Genomic DNA, 10,487 nt, shown 5'->3' with positions numbered 1-10,487 from the left:
GTAGGGGTTATTCCACATGTAGATGTATTTCTGATGTATTTGTGGGGAGGAAGGTGATCTCCACGTCTTACTCTTCCGCCACCTTGAAGCTCCTGGGGAACACTGAAGCTTTAGAATCACACACTTTCAGAACTAGAACTAGAATGGTCCAGCCCTCTAGAAATGAGGCATAGTGGGCCGAGGTCCAGTGTCTCGTTGCTTGGGGACCCCTCAGGTGGAGCCACACCTCCTTTCTTCCCTCCTCTGTCCTTCTCCCCTTCCTCCTTCCCATATGCTCATCTGCCCCTAACCCGACTCTCCTACACCCCCTCACTTTCCTCGTTGAGCATCCCCCAGTCAGTTATCCAGCAGGACTAGTTACTGCATAGCTGCATGCCTGGGATGGGGAGGCAGGCGAGGATGATGTAGGAGGTGAAATTCACAGGAAAGAGGAGCTGCAACGTGGCTATGTCACTCCCGGAGGGATGTAACTTTTCAAAGTCTGGGTGCATGATAATCCAGCTCAGGGATATCTCTTGGGTGTGCTGGGTGTGCAGAGGTACCTGGGTGCTTCCTAAAAGAACCTGGTAGTTTTCCGGGGCATGCAGTTTTCTTTAGAAGAAGGGAATATTGTCACCATCATCTCTGCGCGTGGACTAGGTCTTTCCCTGCATCCTCATCTAACTGCCCACAGGCCTCTACCCCACATGGTGCTAGACAGCTTTTATCTCCCCATTTCAAGTGTTCAGGAGCCCTTCCTTCTTGAGGCTAATTGCTATTCTACTTAAAACCTCAGATACAAGGCTTCTCCATCACACACTAGAATCAGAGGAGCATTGAATCCTTGTGCTGGAAAGATCCTTGGGGGTATATCAAATGAAGGTCTTTTGATTGTACACAGGAGGAGTTCTGGTTCAATCCCAGCTCTAACTTTACCCTTCCCAAGACTCCCTACAATCCACCTTCTGGACCCACACTCTTGCTGACCACTCCTTTCTTTCTTTTATTTTCTTTTTCTTTTTTTTTTTTTTGCGGTACGCGGGCTTCTCACTGTTGTGGCCTCTCCCGTTGCGGAGCACAGGCTCCGGACACGCAGGCTCAGCGACCATGGCTCACGGGCCTAGCCGCTCTGTGGCATGTGGGATCTTCCCGGACCGGGGCAAGAACCCGTGTCCCCTGCATCGGCAGGCGGACTCTCAACCACTGCGCCACCAGGGAAGCCCACCCCTCCTTTCTTTAAACACCTTCTTGCCCAAGGGCTCTTTCTCCACTTAGTTATAAGGACTCACAAAAGATTTGTTCAATAAATGAGCAAATGAGTGCAGGAAACACACTGAACACAGGTGCTGAAATTTCCCACCTCCCTGACTGTTTGCAAGGCTCATCCACATGGAGGCCCTCTCATGCTCCCCTTTCCCGAACACTTCCCCCCCAGAAAACCCCTCCCTCTCCATAGCTCTTCTCCGGAACCCCCAGTCCATGCGTCTGCCCTTCTCACCCATGTTGGGCCTTCTCTTGTGACACGATGGAGACAGGGTGAGGTGGGGACTTGCCACACCTGATGTCACAAAGGGGCTTGCATGGATCATGGTATAGACTAGGCACCAACAGGACTCTAAGCTCTGAAAGCTCCAGCTCCCAGACCTGGGCTGTGATGCCCCAACTCCCTGGGGACCCCTCCTCATCTGTTCAGACCTAGGCACTGAGCCAGGCCCAGGACGGCCAGGGGAGTTAGACTCCTGAGCAGCCATGTCACTCTCCCAGAGAGCCCCAATTCCCACCTATGCAGCCTGGCACCATGGCTACCCCCAACGCACACCAGCGGCCATGACTACTCCTGGGCACACAGTTGTGCAGGAGTAATAAGAATTGCCCAGCTGCTGGCCATACATGCGGTTCCAGGTCCCTGCCTAGAGTCTGACACCTGGAAATGTGGGGACGTTAAGAAGAAGCTGTGATCAGAGATTGGTCCACACTGCTTGGCAGTTAGGAAGGACACTGCCACTCTCCTGAGGCACATCTGTGTTGAAGGATAGACACAGGGGCTGAAGGCAGAGCATGAGGCGCATCTGAGCAGGTGAGCAGGGAGGACAGTCCAGGTGGAAGGTACACAGGCCAAAGGCATGAATGACATGCATCTGAAGGCCACAGACCGCCCCAGAGAAAAGCCCAGAGGAGTTGACGTGGGATGCGCATCACCCCTTTTCTCCTCATCCTCCGCATACCCCTCCCCTGTCAGTGCCTGTGCTGGCACCCTGGAAGGAGGACTTACTTGAGAAAGCAGTGGGCAGTGGAAAGGACCCAGTGGGAGTTAACGAGGACAGCTCCACAGATACGTGAGCCCTGGTCCTGCAGGCTGGCCTCTCACGGCCACTGGTCGGCCACCACGTCCTGGCCACCGTAGATCTTCCCCATCACCTTGGGTTGCCCGCACACTGTGGAGACTCCCCTGCCACCTACGATAGAGGCACTAGTAGTACCCCAAATGCCACTACCAGGAAGGTCCTCTCCACTTCATAGATGGGAAAACCAAGGCCAAGCGTCCAGTGGCCTACCCAAAATGACAGTGCTACCAGGACTCTGCCTTCACTGGCTGCCCCTGAGAATTGGACAGAGCAAGCCCTGTGGGGATGAGGACCCAGAGGTCTGGTGAGATGGGGCAAGGGGGGGCCAAAGGTAGCCACAGCAGCTCACGGCAGCATCTCCAGGGAGAAGGACATCCCCGAGTGAGGCTGCCAAGGGATGGGCACGTCACAGACCTAATTTCCCTCAACTAGCACACCTCAGTGCCTACTCTTATAGATCAAAGAACTAAAGGTCTCAGAAGTTGCCAACATTACTTGCTCAAGATCACGGCTTCTAAGGGCCTGTGCCTCCTCCATGTCACCCCGGTGTCTTAGGGAGGGAGATGTGCAGGCAGAAGTCTGTGGTGCTGTGTGAGCTGGGCAAAGTCATGCCCCTCTCTGACTCAGGATTCTACATTTCTAACAGAAGAGCGAGTGGGCTAATGAAGACAGCCCTGGCTCTAGGACTCACACCTCAGAGGGCAGGGGGTGTGCCCAGGCTCCCTGACAGTGGGTATCTTGGTCTAGGGCCTGCGCTGTCAGGGCCTCACGGAGGAGAATGAGACCCACGGCCATGGACCCAGGGCCACTCATTCATCACTCCTGGTGCTTTCCTCCACCCAGCCACCCAGCCTCAGGGTCAGACCCTGCTATGTCCCCATTTCCACAGTCCCACAGAGGTCCTGGGGCACTTCCCACCCAGAGGTCGCGCAGTGGGGAGTCGATGACCCACCTGTGTTGAGGGGGTCAGTGGGCTGCCTGGCTGTTGGCCAGGGCAGAGAAAAGATGAAATTCAGTGACTCAGGGCACCCAGGCCCTGGTCATAGCCGGCCCCCTCAGGCCCTGCAGTTTAGGCCGCCTCAGCCTTCAACAGAGGCCCCAACGCACCCGTGGCTCCCGGGGCCAACTGCTGTGCTTCTGGAGTCGGAGCGCTGCCCTCCAGCACTTCCCCCATGCCTGGGGCCCAGCCGTGGGCGGCCGTGGCCATGTCCCGGGACCCTCAGAGCTCCAGGGTGGCCATGGGCAGCAGCAGCAGCCAGAGAAGGGCCACAGGCTGGCTTCGGCCTTGGGCGATCCACGCCTCTGCGCCCATTGCCAGGGTTGCTGACTCTGGCCTGACCCTACGCTGGCCCTGCCTGACCGTGCCCTGACCCCGCCTCAGCCCAGCCCTGATACCACCCTGACCTTCTTAATAACCTTTGAAACAACTCTACTAACATATAATTTATATACCATGAAGTTCACTTATTATTATACAAGGGACAATTCAATGATTTTCTGTACATTATTAAACATTTATTTATTTTTTTATATTTAAATAAACTTGTGTAGATTTATGAAAAAGTTGCAAAGATAGTACAGAGTTCCAATATCCCCTTCACCCACTCTACCCTAATGTTAAGATCTTATATTACTATGACATATTTATCACAACTAGTGAGCCAATATTGAGACATTAATATTAACTGAAGTGCATTCTTTCTTGTTTTAAATTTTTTTAAGCTTAAGGTGTAGAGCATAATGATATGACTTCCATGCATCATGAAAGGATCATCAGAATAAATTTAGTGAACATCCATCACCCCACATAGATACAAAATTAAAGAAACAGGAAAAAAATGTTTTCCTGTGAGGAGAACTCTTGGGGTTTACCCTATCGACTGTCATGTATAACATACAGCAGTGTTAATTATATTTATCATGTTGTCCATTACACCCCTAGTAATTATTTATCTTATAACTGGGAGTTTGTACCTTTGACTGCAGCTAACCAATTCCCCCTCCCCCAATCTCCCGCCTCTGGTAACCACAAATCTGATCTCTTTTCCCATGAATTTGTTTGTTTGTATTTGAAATATAATTGACCTACAATGCTATGTTAGTTCCTGTTACATAACATAGTGATTGGTTATTTCTATACATTTCAAAATGATAAATACAGTTATGGTATGTCACCATACAAAGATGTTACATAATTACTGACTATATTCCCCACACCGTACATTTCATACTCATTTATTTTGCAACTGAAACTTTGTACCTCTTAATCTACCTCACCTATTGCTTTCTTCCCCCAACACTCTCCCTTCCGGCAAGCACCTGTTTGTTCTCTGTATCTATAACTCTGTCTCTGTTTTGTTACGTTTGTCCATTTGTTTTCTTTTTTAGATTGCACATACAAGTGTAATCATACAGTACTTGCCTTTGTCTGACTTACTTCACGTAACATAACACCCTCTAGGTCCATCTATGTTGTCGCAAAGGGCAAGATTTCCTTCTTTATCAGATATGTGATTTGCAAGACTTTCTCCAAGTCTGTAGCTTCTTTCTGTTTACATACATCTTTAATTCCTCTCAGCAATACTGTGTAGTTTTCCGTGGACAGATCTTGCACCACTTTATTAAATTTATTTCTAAGTATTTTATTCTTTTCCATGCTACTGTGAATGAAATGTCGTTAATTTCCGTTTCTTATTTTTATACCTAGTATATAGAAATGCAATTTATTTATATAAGAAATGTTGCTTCCTCTGACCTTCCTAATCTTGTTTATTCATTCTAGTCTGTTTTATTTTGTTTTGGTGGTTTCACTGGGGTTTTCCAACACATAGGGTCATGTCCTCAGCAATAAAAGTTCTAATTCTACCATTTAAAGTTGGATGCCTTTAATTTCTTCTCTCCTACCTTCTTTCTTTTTCCCTTCCTTCCTTCATTCCTTTTCCTTCCTTCCTTCTTCCCTTCCTTCCTTCCTTCCTTTCTTTCCTCCACTTCTTAGAGACTACATTTATAAGGACCTTGCTTTTTAAATATGGTCTATCAATCTTTGTCTTTAACGTTGTTTCATCTATTCACATTTAATGTGATTATTGATATAGTTGGAACTACCTTTTCCACTTTGCTATTTGTTTTCTGTATGTCTCTTATCTTTCCCCACACTTTCGAGACAGGCTGGGACCCGGGACCCTTTGCTGCAGTGCTACAGCAGATTTCTGTAGCCTGGTGTATGCATGGTTGACAGTCCCACCTGTGGGTTAGATTTCTACAGATGACATACAACTGTCTGGTTTCCAGGCTTGATCACGCCGGTGGGCAGTTTACAGGGTGCAACCTCCTTCAGTGGCCCTTTCTGAAAGCTTGCAGGTTGGTGCCTGAAGAGACAACTGCAGGGGGCAGGTTGAAACGGCAACCTCTCTCTTGCTCTTTTTCAGTCTTTTCTGTCCCTCCCCCCTTTATCTCTCCCTTGGTCCTTAAACCTGCACTCCCATCCCCTTTATCCTGAAAACTTCTTGTCTGTGTCTAAGTTTTTGTCATTGGTATTTTTGTTTTATGAGTTTTGTCTGTCCAACCTCTCCTACAAGTCTCTGCCAACATTGTAGGCATGGTGGAGCACTTAAGCCTTGAAATACAAACGCATCCCACATTGTCTGAGACTCAACTCCAGCCTTGGGTTACTTAGTGGGATTTTAAAGAACAAAAAAAGAAGAGAGGGGCTTGCACCTCTCTCCTCTGCCTTTGCAATGGAACTATTCTGCCTGGACTCTCAGGGACTCCCTGATCCATCTGTAGTCCCCCACACTGAGGGAAAAAAAGAGGCCTTTTGAAATTCAAGCAGGAAAACTGAGATCTCTGATTTTGTAAAAATTAACTTGTCTGGCTTAAGCTTGTGGGTTTAATAAATACAGACCTCTGTGTATTATCAACATTAAGTATAATACTTCTATTGTACCTAGGCTTACTGGAAGTCAATAAGTGCATATTGTTTCTGTGATAAATGTCTATTATCAAGGAAAATAACCTGATAGGATTAAACTTTTAAGTAAATATAACTGGATAAGAGCTTTCTAGTAAACTCTATGGGAATAATCATGTTTTCAAAATGTCCATTTAGAATAGTCCCGCCAGATTCTGGTAACTTGAAACTAAATTAAGTTAAATGATAGGAATCCATCGAGTATCCAGGCCATTTCAAATAAGATGAAATATTGGAGCCGTGATTGCTAAACAGGCCTAAATTTACCTACTTTTGTTTCCTGTGAGAGGGAAACTAAGTATGTTTCGATTTATTAGACACATATCTTGCATCACATTAAGGAAAGAAATTGTGCTTTGGGAAGATACATGGGACCTTCCCATGGGATCTTCCCAACAGGTTATGGGATATTCCAATCAGGGAATGCTAATGTAAAAGACAGTTCATGGTGGCTTAAGGAAAGTAGGATGTGTGCTTTCAGAAAAGAAGGCATGAGGAATGGAAATGTATTTTGTTAGAAGGAAAAATGTGATTTTGTCTTACAGCTGGTTATTTCTGAACGGAAAAAAGAAGGGACAAAATATGGCTACAGAAAGTTGCAGAAGATTTGTGGAAAAGGAACGTTGAGAAAAGAATTTTGTATGTGGTCGGGATTTTCTAAGGTTGGATTAACTTTAATTAGGTAACTGGATCTTATCAAGAGTAGGCTGATACAAGACTGGATTCGGTTTCTTTCTCTCATAAGAAAACAACATTTTCTGGGAATGCTCCTTTTGATAACAGATTGTGTGAGTTTCTGTGCCTTTAAGTGAGCTGTATTTACTTTTGAAATCTGTTTCTTTTTCCACCTTTGCTCAAGGAATAATTGTATCATAGCAGCCTATGATTCTATTTGACTGGGTGTTTTAAAAGTTCTGGAAATGTTTGCCAGATTTCCCAAATATCAAATTCTAATTGAAATTCTTTTGACTTCAGTTAACTTTGGGATGCTTCATGGGGCCCCTGGAGCCTCCAAACAGAGATCCTAAACTAACTGTGTTCACTTGGTATGTTAAATTACATGGGAAACATTGTCCAAACTCACTGTTGCCTATGTCAGATGGAATCATCAGGCTCTCCCCAGTTTTCTCATAGCTGCCAAACAGATAGGGAAAAGGGTTTTGGGTTGTTCTGCTGTCTAGTCTCTCACCTTATTCTATGTCCAAAAAAAAACCCCTGTGGGAATACTCCCAATGTAGGCCCATAGGTCCTGACCCCCGTGGCATTTCCCATTACACCCAACTCCAATTCCTCCAGGAGTTCCTTTTTTGCACCTCTAGGACCCCTTTCACTCAAGGCCTTGGCAGCCCATACCACTTGTTACAGACTACCTATTGGACGGCCACTTCCAAGCAGCCCACATCCTAGGCTTTAGAGATGCTCAAACTCGAGGAATACCCCCAGCATAGGGAAATATTATAGGACAAAAGCCTCCTGGTAGACGTCTCTGGGACACTCGACTTCATTTCTAGGAGCGCTTTTTCACGGTTCCATGTTATTCAACATGGGATGATCCTCGTCTAAGCCAGAAGAAACACCTCTGGAGCGTATCCTTAAAAATTGGAAATTTTCAAAAGAGACGGGCTGAAAAGGGAACAACTTAAACTCTATTGTAACATTGCCTGGCCACTATATAAGTTGGGGAATGCAGAAAAATGGCCTGAAAATTGGTCTCTGTAATATCGTCTTGCAATTGGACCTCTACTGTTGCACGACAGGAAAATGGACTGAAGTTCCCTATGTTCAAGCCTTCATGGTCCTGGGAATTCCCTGGCGGTCCAGGGGTTAGGACTCTGAGCTGTCACTGCTGAGGGCCTGCATTCGATCCCGGGTCGGGGAACTAAAATCCCACAAATCACGTGGGGCTGCCCAGAAAAAAAAAAAAAACCCTTTCACATGGCAAAAAAATACCACAAGTAACATCAAAAGACAAATGATTGGAAGAAAAGTATGTCACCATATAAATCAGTATCTTTCACAGTTGAAGGGTTAATATCCCCAATTTATAAGAACATTTAAAAATCAAGAAGAAAATACCAGACGTCCTATAGAAAAATGGACACAAGACATGATCAGACACTTTACCAAAAGAGGTATAAAGAAATGAAAAGATGTTCAACTTCACTCATGATAAGAGAAATGCAAATTATAACTACACTGAGATACCATTTCTCACTCATCAGCTTGACAAAAATTCAAAAGCTTGACAGTACTCTGTATTAGTGACACTGTTAGGAAATAGACATTTTAATATATTGTTGGTGGGAATGCAGAATGGTAGAAGCCTTCTAGAGGGGAACTGGCCAATATTTAAACTGTATATACATACATACCTATTGACACAGCAAGCACACTTCTAAGAATCTAAAGAATCACTTGCAGTTTTATGAATATACACATACACATGTTTCTTTTTCACAGCATTATTTACAGTTGCAAAGTATTGAAAATGGCTTGAATGTTTAAGTATAGGAGGCTCTATCAACTGCAGCACATACACAATGGAGTAAAACGCATGTGAGAAAAAGTCTGAGAAAGAAGATATTAATGAAATATTATGGAGGAAATGTTATTAAGTGAAAAGAGCAAAGGGAAAGAAGCATATATAGTTTGTTACCTCTTGTGTCAGAAAGAAGGAAGAATAATGAACAGAGTATTTGACTATACATCCGCAGTCTCGGGCAGTTTATCGTTATATGTTTGTTAGAATTACAAAGAAATCTTAAACTCTTTAGTAGCTTTGGTTCTTATAGCAGTATGGTGAAGCAGTTTTGAAACTACTTTGGATGCATTATAGGATTCAGCAAATGAGTACATATGTCTTTGTTGTTGGGAGCCAGGGTTCTCACGGTGGAAGAAAAGTCATACAGATATGGAATGGGACAAAGCAGGGAAGAATCCCATGAGGATGAGCGGGAATTGGAAGTACTGGTGTGAACTTAAGATTTGGTAAGATCTGTATACGTGTGTCTGTACATGCTTATGTGCCCATGCATATTTGTATGTACATATATTTGTATATGTGTGTACACACCCATGTATTTTCTATGTCTGTCCACTGAAAAGTCCAAGAAGAATGCTCCAGTAGCAGTGAGCACATCTAGCATCCAGATCTTAGTCTCTAACACCATTTTCCATTAGTGGAAACCCTGGCTTCTTGGCTTACTGGCTGCTTCCAGGGTTAGGATAGGGTAAGTACAAGATGATTCTGGATCCAGAAAGTAAAAACGTGCTAAAAAACATGTTGGAGGATGACACTAGGACTGGGGAGCCAGTTTGAAGGGATTCCCATACACTGCCCAAATCTGGGATGATTTGAGCACCAAACTACTTGAGTACACTTATAAACCATTGGGAAGAAAAAGAGAAACTTACAAGTCTATAACAATAAATATATAAGTCAATGAAGTCTATTGCTTACAGTAGAATGTCAATGGCAAATGGTAACTTCACTTTTTCCTCCTCATATCAACAGCTTACACAATCATAGTACATTAATTAAAGCTAAGAAAGTAACCTTGGGACATCACTGTTAGGAACTGCACACTGTAGTCAGATTTTCCACTATTGTCCTTTTTATGATCTAGGATCCAGTCTAGGACATGACACTGCATTTAGTCATCATGTCTCTTTACTGTCCTCAAATCTGTGACAGTTTCACTGTTTCCATCTTTCATGACCTTGATACTTGAAAAGAGCTAGTCAGCTATTGTATTGAATGCCCCTCAATTTGGGATTGTCTGAAGTTTTCTCATTAGACTTGCATCATGGACTTTTTGCAAGAATACCACAGAAACGAAGTGTACCATATCAAGGGGTACATGATGCCAACATGGTTTATTCGTGGTGATGTTAACCTTGATCGCTTGATAAAGGTAGTGTTGGACAGGTTTCTCCACTACAAAATCAACCATTTTTCTCTTTGCATACCCTGTTTGTGAATTAGTAAGTGTACCTCATACTCCTAGAGAAGGCAATTAAGCTCTACTTCCTGGAGAATGGACCTTGTGATTAGAATAACAACACAGTGACAGTGCTTCTTACACTCCCCCACCCTACAGAAGAGAGTGGCCCAGTATTTCCTGGATCCCAAACTAGCAAAAGACAGCCCAAATAGGCTCACTCCTCCCTGGATGGAACGCAAGTCCTGCTGA

The 10,487-nt window shown here is 44.8% G+C and overlaps 1 pseudogene; it reads right to left on the bottom strand.

Moving 5' to 3' along the window:
- Positions 1-299: 299 nt before the first annotated feature.
- LOC103075973 (putative serine protease 47) overlaps positions 300-10,487 on the bottom strand; it is a 76,152-nt pseudogene continuing 65,964 nt past the window's right edge.

Source organism: Lipotes vexillifer, unplaced genomic scaffold (assembly GCF_000442215.2).
Source record: "Lipotes vexillifer unplaced genomic scaffold, Lipotes_vexillifer_v1.1 scaffold567, whole genome shotgun sequence".
NCBI lineage: Eukaryota > Metazoa > Chordata > Mammalia > Artiodactyla > Lipotidae > Lipotes > Lipotes vexillifer.
The sequence above is the reverse complement of the archived record's forward strand: the minus strand, read 5'-3'. Positions and strand labels throughout refer to the sequence as shown.